The following is a 16,745-nucleotide window of genomic DNA, read 5'->3' as shown; positions in this document are numbered from 1 at the left end:
TCTTTCTTTCATTTTTGTTTGTGTGTCTTTTTAACATATATATATTTTCAACATATCACTGTCAATCTGCAATGAAGAAATAAAAGAAAAAACAATCAGCTTTGTGCCCATTGTATATCTATTGTCAACCTTTGTACATCGTTGTATAAAGATATAAACTATTTAGCCATTTTGCAGACCAAATCAGTCCTGTTCATAATACAAAACATTCATTAATTTTAAGAATATTAACCCTTAAAAAGCCAACATGTTTGCCATGATGGTACTTTAGAAAAAAAATGGAAACTTATATTTTCCCTGTTTAATAGTTTGTTTCTAGGTCTATGCATTTATTTTTTGCAAAAATAAAGAAAGCCAGAATATAATAACTCATTCACCTTAAAGCCGAATTAACTACGCACTAATTAACTGTCATGTCAGAGTAACATCCAGGACGAGCCTGTTCTGAAGACGTTAGTTTTGACTGTCTTTTTTCAGGCAGACAGTGCAATTGATTTTATACCAGCAGTCCAAACAATCATACAAGACACAAACTATGGAGCCTCGATATTAAAGAAACGCCTACTCTGTTCATTCCGCAATTCGCTGAAAGCGAAATTTAATTAAAACATTTTTTTTCGTCACGTCATCCGCCCGAGTCCACGGCTGTAACCGTCAGCCGCGCATCTCTAGTCTCTACAGAAACATGACACGCAGTTGGTCTTGGTTAGTCGTCACTGTCAACAAACTAAACCATAATTTACTGAATTAGTGTATGTATTAGGATATACGCTAATACATACACTAACTGTTAGGTCATCATTGTCTGCATTTCACATTCACATTCTAACGCCTCTTCGTTGTTTTTACGAACGTCCAAAACACACACATATATATTTATAACTCCCCTTTTGTTCCTCCAGTTTCAATATGGTTTCCTCTTCGACCCCTCTGGCGCGCATAAACTCACTGACGTCCTCCATTGTTGCCTACTGCAATGTGAGTCTCTCACGGAAGTTGGTACAATACAGGAACCCGCACTTCTGACTTTAAAGTCGGAATTCTGAGATTAAAGTTCTGACTTTAAAGTCAGAATTCTGACATCCCCCAAAAATGTGTTCATGTGGCCTTAATCCTCTTCCGTATAACTTCTCCGCACTTTTCCTCTCTCTCTTTTTCGCGCTTCTCCAACCTAAGATCCCCCCCCCCCCTTTCGTCTCAAACCTGGTAGGTTGGAACACTGAACTCTGATTTGTTCGCTATATAACTGACACCTCTAACAACCAATACAAACCCCCAACAAACATATGTGAAGTTCAAGGACTTCTAAAACATAGGAAATATGACAACTTAACGAATAACTGACACTGAATGTACTCTTATTGAAGCTTAGTGTGACGAAACAAAACGACATGTCAACACATCTGTATAACCCTTTTCATTTCTTTATAAATGAAAATGTAAACAGTAATTAGTAGGGCACTACATACAGTATGCATATTCAGTACATATATAAATAGATAGATTGACATATTTTAATACAGGTAGATCATTTTGACCTGGTCATTTTAAAAAAAGCTCACAAACCTAAAAAGTGTGGGCCATAAACCAAAAGTAATGTATCTCACAGAACATTATGTTATGTCCAGCAGATCAATGGATCCGTGCAAAACCTTTTTAGATGGCAAAATTAGACAGGTTCAGGAACATATATTGGTGTTGGGAACAAAAATGAGCTACATTTAATATGTAAAGCAAATTATTTAAGCACCAACATTGCCTTACAAAGCTGGGTTTAAAATATTATTAGTCGATATTAACTGTTGGGTTTACACCATTTAGGAACAGCTGTGTTTTACATATTTTATAATAAGTAACCTGACTTTCTCACTTCCAAGTAGCCTATGTACATAATTACCTGGATAATAAACACATTACATAGCATTTTCTTGTGTTCTTTGAATTTTCTCTACAAAGCAAGGAGTCCAAACGAAGTAGTGAGGTTACAATAAAACTGATTTATTTCCAGTTGTGATAAGGATACAAATACTCAATTGAGGTTGTTAACATGCTTATATTTACATACAGTTTTAATTATGTTCACGTAACTACATATAAATGCCTGTATAAGAGTTGACATAGTAGAAGGAGGTAGGGGCTGACCTGACGTCGGTTGTAAGAGGAGAGACGAGTCAACGTGGTAGTATTGAATGGTTTCCGGGCGGATCAGCGTAAACTGTACTCTGACTGTAACATCATGTCAACTAGTTCAGATGGATATAATGGGAATGAAATGGAGTGGATGCTATCTAGGGCTACGAGGCAGAAAAGGGCTTTGAAAGAAAGAGACAGGCTAGAAAGAGCGGGAAGCTGGTCAGATTATAGTGAGGCCAGGGGTAGTAATACGAAAACATCAAGAACCAGTCAGGGTGAAAGACAGACAACTATCGATCAAACACAAGAGAATGAGTGGAAAGTAATAATCAAATTCAATCAGTATGGTGAACACTATCACCCGATTAAACTTACCAGAGCGATCGAGGATGAGATCGGCAAAATCAAATACGCTAGATTTATGAAGAATAAGCGAGTGTTGATACATGCAAATGACAAACATCAGCAAGAACAGATAATGAAAATGTCGACACTCGATGGGGAAGGGATTAAAGTGCATATCCCTGGAGCAATGGCAAAGGTGAGAGGAATCATTTCAGGAGTACCTTTGGGTATGTCTATGGAAGACGTTAAAAATGAGATTAAAGGAGGTAAATTAATTAACGCCACAAGGCTGAAGAGTAAGAGGGATGGCTCACTGAAAGAAACCCCATCAGTAATAGTGCAGTTTGAGAAAACCCTCCCTAAATCAGTGCAAATGGGCTACATGAATTACAGTGTAAGAGAATATATACCCAAACCACAGGTGTTATGCATGCCAAAGAATAGGGCACACAGCACAGCAGTGTAAAGGAAAATTAAGGTGTGCGAGATGTGGAGGTGAACATGAATATGGAAAATGTGAAAAGGATGCCAAGGTTAAATCTTGTAACTGCGGAGGTGAGCACAGTGCTGCATTTGGAGGCTGTGTAGTGCAGAGAGAAGCCAGAGAGGTCCAGAGAATTAAGATAATGAACAAAGTTTCATATGCTGAGGCAATAATTATAACCCATGTAGAAATGTAACCACTGACATGTTCAAGGAAATGGCAGGGACAGTGTGTAGAAAGGAAATATGGTGTGGAGATTTTAATGCACACAACAGCTTATGGGGGATCAATCACACAGACAGTAATGGGAATATAGAAGAAGAAATGCTGGAGGAAAGATCATTGGTCTGCCTTAACGATGGACAAGGTACAAGAGTGGATATAAATAGGGGCACAGTTTCTTGCTTGGATCTTCCAATGGTGTCAGGTCGTTTAGTAAATGCCTGCGAATAGCATGTCAAGAGTAACTATACTGGGAATTGACTATTTCCCAGTAATCACTATAGTAAATACAAACGTAAGTATACAAGAAGGAAGTACATTTACCACATGGTTCTTTGGTAAGGCTGACTGGGAGAAATTTAGAATATGTTGTGAGGAGTCAGCACACTTAGTAACACTGGAAGGGAGCATAGAAGAATTCACAAATCAAGTTACAGAACATATTCTAAATGCTGCATCTTTGAGTATACCAAAAAGAACAACAAAGGGTAGGAAGAAAGTGGTACCTTGGGCAGCCGATGGAGAGGGTGGCTGAATTTAAGTATCAGAGGTTAAGGCTGGATAGCAAATATACATGGAAAACACATATCAAACATCTGGAAACAAAATGCAAAAAAGTCATAAACCTATTAAGAGCTGTGGCCGGATGCGACTGGAGGGCAGATAAGCAGGCATTAATTGACATTTATAGGGCTATTATGAGGGCAACAATATATTATGGTAGTATAGTGTATGGAGCAGCAGCAAGGACATCATTGGAAAAGTGGACAGACTACAGTACAGAGCACTACGATTATGTATATGAGCTATTAAATCAACCCCAATTAAAGCAGGAGAAACACCGCTTGAGTTAAGAAGGGAGAAACTGGCACTCGCATATTGGGTCCGGCTAAAAGGAAGTGGAGAAGAAAACCCTGCAAAAAAGACTATACAGGAATGCTGGGAATATTCAAAGTTCCAGGGGTTAGGTTTTGGGTGGACAAGGGAAGAAAAAGTGAAGACATATGTAATGGAGGCCTTAGAGTTCACCAGGTGCACCCCAGTGAGTAGCGTTCAACCTTGGCTATTCCCAGAAGTAAAGATTGATATGAGTATTCTGGAAAAGAAAATACAATGACAAATGAATGAAGTAGGAGTTAAAACAAGTATTTACCTGAGATGGTTCTAAGAACAAACAGGAGTGTGTGTGTATTTCCCTGAGTTCCAAATATCTATTTCCAAAAGACTATCTGATCAGTTATCAGTGTATCCTTCGTCTTGTGTTAGGGTCGGCACCGACCCGTTTTGAGGTTTTAAATGCATAAAATAACCATATAAATTTGTTTATTGCATCAAGGCTTTATGACTTTGTCAGGAACCTCTATTTCAACAAAATAAAACAAAAAAAATTGTTTTCACTAAATTATAAAATGCTCTAGTTGAAATTGATACCTTTGTGTTGTTGGGGTCGGTTTCGACCCAGTTATAAAAATAAGATTATAAAGCAATAATTAGAGCCAAAACTGAAATCACAAGTTCACTGTCAGCCAACACACTGACAGCCAGCTCCTCTCCCAATCATGTGAGCTTTAGGGGATTCTCATTTTGCCTTGTTTTCCAGTATACCTGCACAAAAACAAAACAAACAAAGACTGGCATGTCCAGACATGTGAGGCCAATTCAGTATAGAATTGGTGACTTGCAGAGTGCACATCTCCAATTTGTAGCATGCAAAAATGAGAAGACGATTTTCAGTGAGCCAAGTTCTGGATAATATTTTTGGTGAAAATGAGGGAGAGGACACAGAGCAGCATAGTTATTCGGATGAGCAGGTTTCTGAGGAGGAAGACAATGTGGAGTATGATCCAGAAGACACAGACACATCTGATGAGTCTGATGAGGAGGTCACCGGTGCTGAAGCTGCTCCCGCTGAAAGATTCAAGTCCAAAAATGGTAAGATCTGTTGGAGCTCAGTACTTCCTGATGTACATGGCAGGGCAGCTGCTGCAAATGTCATCAAAATGACCCCTGGAATCACAAGGTTTGCTGTGATGACAGTCAGCAACATCAAGACATGTTTTGAGCTATTTATGCCATTGTCACTAAAAAGAGTCATCATTGCTATGACAAACCTTGAAGGAAAAAAAGTCCATGGCAGCATGTGGAAAGACATTGATGAGGAATACCTGGATGCTTATATTGGTGTTCTTCTTTTTGCTGGAGTGTACAGATCCTGCAATGAGGCCACTGATAGTCTGTGGGACGCATCGACAGGCAGAAATATTTTCCGGGCAACAATGTCACTTCAGACCTTTCACATGATATCAAGAGTCCTCAGATTTGACAACAGAGATACCAGAGCAAGATCTGACAAGCTTGCCCCCATCAGGGATGTCTGGGAGAGATGGGTGCAGCTCCTTCCACTGATGTTCAACCCAGCGAATGACCAGGAGATGGCCAATGGTTGTGTTTTACAACATCCTTTATGTGTCTGCATGTAATGCATTTGGTTGTGGACCCACATCCACCAAGGATGGAACTCAACCAAAAAAAACAAGCGGAGAATGTTTCTTGAGGAGCTGGGAAATTCCCTTGTCAAGCCACACATTGAGCGAAGGGAACGGGTGCCCCGAGACCCAGATGCTGCAACCTTGGTCAGACAGCTGCAGAGCTCACCTAGAACTCCGTCCACACCAGCATCCTCCTCAGACAGCCCTGCCTCAACATCATCCACAACAGCCACAATCACAACCCCACTCAGGCCACCTGTGTGTCACTTTTTGCCACACACACACATACACATGCATGTTCTTGCACACAGAGACTTTTACTCTGATTTTTATTTTTATTAGTGTTGGAACTAGTAATTGATTTCTATTGGTTTGATTTGCTTGATTGGTTGTTGTTTGTTTGACCTTGAAAATCTATATTTTGTTATATATATATATATATATATATTTGTTCTGCTTTTCATTTTGTGTTTGTACTAAAGTTTTATTGCTGAAAAAAGAGACTTTTTTGCCTTTTTCTTGAAGTAAATATATACGGGTCGAAACTGACCCGTAACACCATAGATGTTACTATAGTTAATAATATTAAAATGAAAAAATAAATAAAACTAATTTATTTAAGGGATGTGTTCTAAATCCCCTCAGTAATAGTCAGGTGACATAACAACCTTTTATTTATTTATTTATATGATTCTCTTGAGGTTCATTTTACATGTTTTTGTTATTGAAATCGAGGGGTATACTGACAAAAAAAAGGTCCAGGGGCCCACACCAAAAATATTAAAACCAATATTTTTATGGATAAGGAAGCCTAACAAGGTAACCAAGGGATGAGAAACAAATTGGATGATAGATCATTGTTTTTAGTGTATTTTACAACTAAATTAAAACACGGGTCAAAACCGACCCGTTAACATAAGAGATGGTAACAGGGAACTAACACAAGACGAGGGGTATACAGCAGGAATAGTGGCATTCATTATTGGGTTACAGTGGGTCGAAGAGGTCAGACCAGATACGGTAGTCGTATGCACAGATTCAATGGCAGTGTTGGAAAGCATACAGTCAACCACATCTGTCAGAGAAGATTTAATCATTGAACTGTACCATATATGTATATATTTCACATCCTCAAATCTTTATTGTTGATATTGTAAATATTCTTCTCTCTTTTTGCACTATTTTATTTATCTTATCTGCACCATGTATGTTGAGTTGTTGGAGGAGCACGCGACATAAGATTTTCATTGCCAACATATACGCTGTATCTGCTGTGCATATGACAAATAAAACCTTGAAACCTTGAAACCTAGTTTGCTAAGACTTCACAGATGTGGCATGGATGTACATTTCTGTTGGGTACCAGCGCATGAGGGGCTGAAAGGGAATGAGTGTGCTGATAAACTAGCAAAAGGGGCACTACAAAAGGAAATAACAGTATCAGTTCCACTCGGAAAAGGAGAAGGAAATGCAGTGATTAAGAAGAAAGGAATGGAGATATGGCAGAAAAGGTGGGAGGAGGACCATAAAGGAAAGGGGTACCATAAAATACAAAAGTCGGTGATAACAAAGAACTACAAACAGACGGGAAGAAATCATCATAACAAGACTCAGATTGGATCACACAGGTTTAAAAGGCACCATGTTTGTACTGGGGAAAAGGAATAGTGACAAGTGTGGGAACTGTGGCGTGAAAGAAAACATTGAACATATCATATTTCACTGTGCCATGTATGCAGTAGAAAGAGAAAGGTTATGATAAAGCTCAAGAGGCGGGGAGGGACTGGGATTTAACGGGGATAGTGGGAACAGAAGGAGAGGGGGTAAGAGTCACCAGGAAGGCTCTCTTTACTTTTGTAAATGACTCAAGGCTGGTGAGTAGAATTTCAGAAAGGGTAAATGACATGATGTTACACACTCTTGTACAGTAGGTGGCGTTATGCACCTTAAAGTTGGTTGCAAACCGCCATTAAACCCGAAGAAGAAGAAGACTTTTTTTTTTTGACTTTTGCAAAAACACTTTATTACATGTTTAACAAATGTACATTTACCTCAAATAAAGTGCTTTATTGAGCAATAAAAATCAATTTACCTAGAATAAATGAATACAAAAGCTAAGCCTTAAAAACTTGTGTAAAGTGCAAGTCCTCGTTAACAACAGAACATACAATGTCTTTATAACACCAACGTTGTTTGAAAGCTTCAAAGTCCCCGATGTGTTTATAAAAAAGATCCCGTTTCCTTGTTTGTCTTTCTGTATGGAGCCCCCATGATAAACACGCTCTTGGTAAAAGCTTAAAAAGACTAAAAACCAATGTTAAAAGAGAAGAAACCCGTGAGTCTCTGGCACTCTGTAAAAACATGGAAAACAGTCTCTCTAAAACCACAAAATGGACAGTTGTTACTACCAAAAATATTAAAACCAATATTTTTATGGATAAGGAAGCCTAACAAGGTAACCAAGGGATGAGAAACAAATTGGATGATAGATCATTGTTTTTAGTGTATTTTACAACTAAATTAAAACACGGGTCAAAACCGACCCGTTAACATAAGAGATGGTAACAGGGAACTAACACAAGACGAGGGGTATACAGCAGGAATAGTGGCATTCATTATTGGGTTACAGTGGGTCGAAGAGGTCAGACCAGATACGGTAGTCGTATGCACAGATTCAATGGCAGTGTTGGAAAGCATACAGTCAACCACATCTGTCAGAGAAGATTTAATCATTGAACTGTACCATATATGTATATATTTCACATCCTCAAATCTTTATTGTTGATATTGTAAATATTCTTCTCTCTTTTTGCACTATTTTATTTATCTTATCTGCACCATGTATGTTGAGTTGTTGGAGGAGCACACGACATAAGATTTTCATTGCCAACATATACGCTGTATCTGCTGTGCATATGACAAATAAAACCTTGAAACCTTGAAACCTTGAAACCTAGTTTGCTAAGACTTCACAGATGTGGCATGGATGTACATTTCTGTTGGGTACCAGCGCATGAGGGGCTGAAAGGGAATGAGTGTGCTGATAAACTAGCAAAAGGGGCACTACAAAAGGAAATAACAGTATCAGTTCCACTCGGAAAAGGAGAAGGAAATGCAGTGATTAAGAAGAAAGGAATGGAGATATGGCAGAAAAGGTGGGAGGAGGACCATAAAGGAAAGGGGTACCATAAAATACAAAAGTCGGTGATAACAAAGAACTACAAACAGACGGGAAGAAATCATCATAACAAGACTCAGATTGGATCACACAGGTTTAAAAGGCACCATGTTTGTACTGGGGAAAAGGAATAGTGACAAGTGTGGGAACTGTGGCGTGAAAGAAAACATTGAACATATCATATTTCACTGTGCCATGTATGCAGTAGAAAGAGAAAGGTTATGATAAAGCTCAAGAGGCGGGGAGGGACTGGGATTTAACGGGGATAGTGGGAACAGAAGGAGAGGGGGTAAGAGTCACCAGGAAGGCTCTCTTTACTTTTGTAAATGACTCAAGGCTGGTGAGTAGAATTTCAGAAAGGGTAAATGACATGATGTTACACACTCTTGTACAGTAGGTGGCGTTATGCACCTTAAAGTTGGTTGCAAACCGCCATTAAACCCGAAGAAGAAGAAGACTTTTTTTTTTTGACTTTTGCAAAAACACTTTATTACATGTTTAACAAATGTACATTTACCTCAAATAAAGTGCTTTATTGAGCAATAAAAATCAATTTACCTAGAATAAATGAATACAAAAGCTAAGCCTTAAAAACTTGTGTAAAGTGCAAGTCCTCGTTAACAACAGAACATACAATGTCTTTATAACACCAACGTTGTTTGAAAGCTTCAAAGTCCCCGATGTGTTTATAAAAAAGATCCCGTTTCCTTGTTTGTCTTTCTGTATGGAGCCCCCATGATAAACACGCTCTTGGTAAAAGCTTAAAAAGACTAAAAACCAATGTTAAAAGAGAAGAAACCCGTGAGTCTCTGGCACTCTGTAAAAACATGGAAAACAGTCTCTCTAAAACCACAAAATGGACAGTTGTTACTAACAGCAGGATTAATGATGGAGATAAAAGAATTGGAGGCGATAGCGCCGTGTAAAATTCTCCACTGGAGGTCGGCAGTACGTTTTTTTAAGGGAGGTTTGTACAGAATCCTCCACTGTGGGCCTGGTCCGTTTCCGGCACCCAGTCTGGTGGTTCAGTCCATTTTTGTTTATGGTTTTTACCATGTTCATGTATATTATCTTTTTGTCAGCTTTGTGTATGGTCATTTTCTCTTGGTTTGCAACCTTGAGCAGGGGGCCCGTCAGCTCTCCGAGCCCTGGGCTCAGGTATATCTCCAGGAAAGGGTCTGTTGGGTCTGGTTTGGCTCTGCCCTGTCCGTAGTTACTTAGCAGTCTCTGTTCCTCAGCGCAGAGGCTCCGGCTACAGAGTTGCAGGATCCTCTGAGCCACCCGGACAGAGTGTAGACCCAGCAGAGAGCCCAAGGCCCGGGCATCGCTCAGCTCCGGCCCCACTGCATCCACCACCTGCTGAAGGCTCAGGATCTCAGATCTGCACAGCGCCACCGCCAGTCCTGGTGTCTCGCTGCTGCTAACGTCCAGCCTGGCTCCATGAATCAGAGGCTCTTTTAAAAACCAGTGCAGAGAGTCAGTCTTTGGACACCTTTTATGGTTAAAAAGGGCCCAAGACTTAAAAACACCCTGATAAAAGGGAGGTAACCCACTTAACTTCTGCAAGAGGAAGCAAGAGCTGCAACCAGCCCCAGGTCACTCACGCGTCTTAGAATGCAGCTGCTCACATCTCTCCACACCAAATCAGCCGGGCCGGTAAGATACCTTTGCAGAAACTGCATTCTAAAAGTGGCTGTTCGGCTGGCCAGGTGGACAAGGCCCTGTCCCTCCTCCTCTCTAGATCAGTGTTTCTCAAACTTTTTCAGACCAAGGACCACTTAACCAATAAAAAAATACTCACGGACCACCTAACTCCCCCAATATCCCAAAACAAGATTCAAGATTCAAGAAGCTTTATTAATCCCGAGGGAAATTGAGGTGCAAACAGTTCAATACAAAGAAGGAAGGAGAAATATACACTAAATATAACTAAATATAAACTAGAATAAATACAATAGGCCTGCTTACTACTCCAACAGTATATTACAAATTACAGCCTAATAATAACAGCTTTATGTGAGCTTCTCTATATCGCTCGTTCACACATTAAATCAACAATACAAATAGGCTACAACTACGGATTCTACAAGCATTTCGTTCACATGCGATTTAAACGGTAAATGCTGATAGATTTTACACATCATATGAAACATAGACTACATTTATTACTGAGTTTATGTCCGAGCGAACAGAGAGATACGCAAAATGCACCGCATTTAGTACGACACACACTTCTGCTGTGTATTTTCAAAAATAAAATACAGTAAAACTATGTTTGCAGGCCCAAGTTTAACAAGAATTTAACAATAAACACAAGGTAATTATTTACACTGTTACATTTACAAATAGCATTGTTTACTCACTCATACACTGCGTGTCTCTGTTGCTACCTAATGGGAGGAATGGTGCTGCTTGTGCTGAGACATCAGTGAAACAATGTCTGGATCCAAACTGGAGAGTTTTAGTCTCATATCACAGTCCACATTGATCCTGTTACGCTGCTTTGTTTTCAGACCAACAAGTGTAGAAAAACCAACTTCACAGTTGTAGGTGGTTGGAAACGGCATCAACGGTTTCAGAGCAGCGTCAGCCAGCTCTGGGTGCTCAGGCTGGACGTGGACCCAAAAGTCCGTCAAGCTTTTCTCTCTGAAAGTCGTCCTCAGTGTCCCATCAGATGCGATGTCCACAAGGCTGTCAACCTGTCTTAATGGGAGCTTGGAACTGACGTGTTCGATGTGCGTTTTGTCCCCAAATGGATTCCTGATCCACTCATAGCCTGCATCTAGTTCTGGGAAATATCTTCCCAGCTGAAAGTGAAGGCCTTCCAGATGTTCCTTGAAGGCTGCAACTGTGCCGCCGTCCAGCTCTTCATCTGCAGCGAGGAGAAAATCCACAAGCGTCGGAAAACAGTCAAACTCCTGGGCATCCAGATGGACACACCACAATTCCATCTTGAGGCGTGCGGCTTTAATTTTGTCCTGCACATTGAAGGCGGTGACGGCTTTTCCCTGCAGCGCTAAGTTCAGAGCATTGAGTGCGGTAAAGACATCGGCCAGATATGCTAATTTTGAGAGCCACTGGAAATCATGCAGTCTGTCATACAGTTCATCAGTATGATGCAAGAATAACATCACCTCATCGCGCAGTTCAAATAGACGGATGAGAACTTTCCCACGCGACAGCCAGCGAACTTCAGTATGGAAAAGCAGTTTTGTGTGTTCACTTCCCATTTCATCACACAGAGCTTTAAAAAGACGTGTGTTCAGTGCTTTGGTTTTTATTGTATTAACAATTTTCACAGATTCGTCCAGTACTGATTTGAGGCATGGTGGCATTTTTTTCACAGCCAGCTGTTCTCTGTGAATGCAACAGTGTGTTGCTGTGGCGCAAGGTGCAACTGCGCGTACGCGCGCTGCCAGTCCCTTGTGTTTCCCAGTCATTTGCAGTTGCACCATCTGTGCAAATACCAACACATCGTGTCCAGTCGATATTATTCTGCAGGATGAAATCGTTGACTGAGTCAAAAATGGCTTCCCCTGTGGTGTTGGTCGGCAGGGAACGACAAAACAGAAATTCATCCTGCACACCGCCATCATAAATGTACCTTACAAAACACAGCAGGTTTGCCTCATTCACGATATCAGTTGACTCGTCCAGTTGCAGTGTGAAAAACTGGCTTTGGCGTAAACGTGTGATCAGCTGATCTTTGACATTTTCGGCCATGGCGGTTATTCGCCGCTGGACAGTATCATTGGAGAGGCAGACCCTGTTAATTTCGTCGCTTGCTTTCTCCCCAAACAATATATTAGCCATAACCTTGGCAGCTGGTTTGACTAAATTCTCACCTATCGAATGAGGTTTCCCTGTTTTTGCGATGAGAAGGGATACCCTGTATGATGCCTCTGTAGCCTTCGCATTTTCCCCCGTCGCAAAAAAATGTGAGGGCGCCTTCGTCATGTGTTTTTTAAGTTCATCACGTTTTCTCTCAAACAATGCTAAAGGTTTCCCGATGTAATCCTTGTGTTTGCTCTCAAAATGACGCTTGAGCTTGGCGGGTTTCATAGCCTCGTTAGCCAACGACTCGTAGCACAAAACACAGTGTGGATTGGGATCCTCTTCATCTCCAGTCCAGAAAAATCCGAATTTTATGTAGTCGCTGTGATATTTTCTCTTCACTTTAGCGCTGAATTTTCCGCGATCAAGCCGAGTTTCACAGCTTTCAGCCGGGTGGTGGTTAGACGGCGAACCGCTCTCCTGGGACTCAGTAACGCACACAAAATCACTTGTCGCTGCGGCTGAACCACTTGTAGTTGCTGGATCTCCTGCATCAGGACGATGCACCTTGACTGTCACGTCAGATTTGTCATTTAATTTTCTTTTAACTGACCCTGTCTTTAGCCATCGATCCATCTTGTCAGTTGACAGCTCAAATTGACCGCGCAAATTTATGACGCAAGATCGTAACCTACGTAGCTACGTAGCTACGCTACATCTATGCTACACTCTATACTAGTCATTTTAAGACAGTTTGAGAAACACTTTAAACTTATAATATATTAATTTCAAATGTCACATTTTACCAAAATACTCACGGACCACTAGGGGTCGCTCACGGACCACCAGTGGTCCGCGGACCACTCTTTGAGAAAGACTGCTCTAGATAAAAACAGCACCCCCTGTGGCACCCAGTGTAGCCCATCCCAAAAGAAATCTACCAATTTATTTTGTATTTGGGTCAGTAGGCCTGAGGGAGGGTCTACACAGTTGGGATGCCACAAGGTTGTTTAAAACCAAAACTCTACCTTTAAAAGACATCTGCGGGAGCAGCCACTTCCATTTGGACAGTTTTTCCTCAATCTGTGACGTTCTCCCAGTTCTTCTGGACTATATTTGTGTTCCCTACGAACACACCCAGGTACTTTATGCCATCTCTTTTCCATGTCATGCCCCGGGGAAGACGTGGGAGACCGCCACGCCACTCACCGACAGCGAGGGCTTCACTCTTCTTCCAATTGACCCTCGCTGCCGATGCTGAACTAAAATCTGTCACAATATTGGTTAAAATGTCTGCATCCCTCTGGTCACTAATAAAAACAACGATGTCGTCCGCATACGCAGATAAAACCGTGTTTCCACTAAAACCAGGTAAAAACAGCCCTTGCAATTTAGAACGTATTTTGCAGAGGAGGGGTTCTAGGGAGAGTGCATAGAGCATCCCAGACAGAGCACAGCCCTGCCGGACCCCTCTACACACTCTTAAAGGAGCACACAGCCCACCGTTGAACTTCAGCACACTCTCAATCTTATTGTACAACACTTTGATCTTAGCTATGAAACCAGCGCTGAACCCAAACTTCTCCATTACTTTCCAGAGGAAGCTGTGCTCAACGCGGTCAAAAGCCTTTTGATGATCCAAAGAAATCAGACCAGTATCAATGCCCAATGAGCTGGAGACCTCCAAAACATCTCGAATCAGGTGAACATTGTCCACCATGGACCTGCCGGGCACACAGTAGGTCTGGTCCCGATGGATGACCTGCTCAATAGCTCTCCCCAGCCTGGTGGCTAAAGTCTTGGACAGAACCTTGTAATCCACACACAGCAAAGACACAGGGCGCCAGTTTTTGATGTCCTGCAAGTTCCCTTTTTTTGGCAGCAGCGTGAACACCGCTCTGCTGCAGGACATTGGCATAGAGCCAGAGGCCAGACTCTCATTAAAAACGTCTAACAGGTCATGAGACAAGATGTCCCAATACGCTTTAAAAAACTCAACAGAGAGGCCATCAATGCCAGGAGCCCGCTGTGCCTGCATGCCTTGCAGTGCGGCCTGCAACTCCTGCGTTGTCAACGGCCCTGCGAGCTGTGAGTTGGCCTCCTCAGAGACCTGAGGTAGTTCCGCACAAAACTCCTCTGAGAGCGCTTCGTCCTTGTTATATTCACTAGTGTAGAGGGTGGAATAAAAGCTCACAGCCCGCCTCCTGATCTGGCTTGGCTCTGTTAATTCCTGCCCTGTGTCTGACAGCAGTGAGTGGATTACCCGCCTCTGTCCATTCTTTTTCTCCAGGCCGAAGAATAAACTAGTGGGAGCATCCATCTCATGTTTAAAAACCGGGACCTGACCAGTGCACCCTGAACTTTAACGTCCAGCAGGCTGGCTAGAGCCATCTTTTTCTCTTTGAGGATTTCAATATATCCTCGATCTCCTGTGGACTTGCTTATTGCTTCTAGTTCCACTATATCACTCTCCAGGTCTTTCATAGATCTGATGTTGTCCTGTGTGACATTGAGGGTGTGCTGTTGACAGAGCATTCTTATCTCAATCTTACCATGGTCCCACCACTGCCTAAGACTGCTAAACTCTCCCTTCCTCTGTCTAAAAACACTCCAGAAATAAATAAGGGCCTCTTTAAAATGTTTATCAAATGTTAAAACCGAATTAAAATGCCAATAAGCACTTCTCGGTAAAACATTTCTAATAAAAACATTACATAGAAGCAAAGAGTGATCTGTAAAACCAGCAGGGAGTATACTGCACATTTTAAAAGTATTAAAATGATGCTTAAAGCAATAAATGCGATCTAGTCTGGCTGATGAAATCCTATTCTCTCGGATGTGGGACCAGGTGTACTGCCTATCGTCTGTGTGCATCCTTCTCCATACATCCACCAGGCCGTGGGAGTGGACCAGCTGCCTCAGAGCATGCTGGGATGCTAGATGTGGCTCTGCATGGTTGCGATCTAAAGTTGCATTTTCCGTACAATGAAAATCCCCACTCAAGAATTAAAAATCCTCCGTGGCACAGCCGTTTAAAACATCATTAACTTTTTGTAAAAAAACAGCTTCCTCTCTGCACCGTTTGTTGGAGCATACACATTCATAAAAACAGCCGTAAAAAGGTCAAACCGTGCTTTTATTAAAAGCAACCTCCCCTTGATAAACTGCTCGACCTCGAGTGAGACAGGATTAAAAGACTTGGAGAGGAGGAAGCCCACCCCTCCACTGAGAGAGGTGCTGTGGCTTAAAATGACTTCCCCCTCCCACTCTTTTTTCCAGTCATTCTCATTAACAACGTCACTGTGTATCTCCTGTAAAAAAAGCACGGCGACATGTTTTATTCTTGCTGTTTGATAAATTAAGGCCCTCTTTCTTAGCTCTCTGGCTCCATTGACATTCAGGCTTCCCACTTTAAAAGTGTCCATTGTGAGTGAGGCAGTGCATACAGTAATACAAACAAATAAGTTCATTAAAACACACATAAGGGGTTTTAACCTCATTGCTGCTTATTTGTTTCCGTACTCTACAAGTTTTCTTAGTCTCCAAACTTCTTGTTCCGTGAAGACAGACTCCTCTTTTTGACTAAGGTAGTATTTGGCTGAGGAACAAAAAACTACCAAGTCAGGGAAATACTCCTCTACAACTACCCCATGCTGGTTCTTTGTCTGGAGTAGATAGTTTTTAATCATTTCCGCTGTGTACATTTTTTCCTTTTTACTGTCAATGAACCCTATCACATCACTGCCGTCTCATCCCCACTCTCATCTGTCTGCCATTGCTCTCTTCCTTTCTTTCCCTCGCTCCCTCCTTTGCTACTCTTTATAACAGTAGGTGCGTTGTTCCTCTTGCTTCTGCGTTTATTAGCAGTCTTTTTTGTTTGTTGCTATTGCCACCTCTTCATCCTCCATCTCAGCAATCTCCACCTGCTCACCCCATGTTTTCCTCTCCTCTCCTGTTTTCACCATATGCATTTCGTTTTCCATATTTTCCTCCTGTTTCGCAGACTTCACCTGTCTCTACCATTTTTTCGATCTCAGTTTTTTTTTTTTCACCATTTTTCTTTTTCTTTTACTCTCCCCACCTGATATTCTTCACCTCTACACAAAAACCACAACCTCCC

The 16,745-nt window shown here is 41.5% G+C and overlaps 1 pseudogene; it reads right to left on the bottom strand.

Annotated features, from left to right (window-relative positions):
* Nucleotides 1-8,634: 8,634 nt before the first annotated feature.
* Nucleotides 8,635-13,024, bottom strand: LOC134860157 (zinc finger BED domain-containing protein 5-like; annotated as a pseudogene).
* Nucleotides 13,025-16,745: the final 3,721 nt, after the last annotated feature.

Source organism: Eleginops maclovinus, chromosome 23, assembly GCF_036324505.1.
Source record: "Eleginops maclovinus isolate JMC-PN-2008 ecotype Puerto Natales chromosome 23, JC_Emac_rtc_rv5, whole genome shotgun sequence".
NCBI lineage: Eukaryota > Metazoa > Chordata > Actinopteri > Perciformes > Eleginopidae > Eleginops > Eleginops maclovinus.
This window is presented reverse-complemented; position numbering and strand designations above follow the sequence as displayed.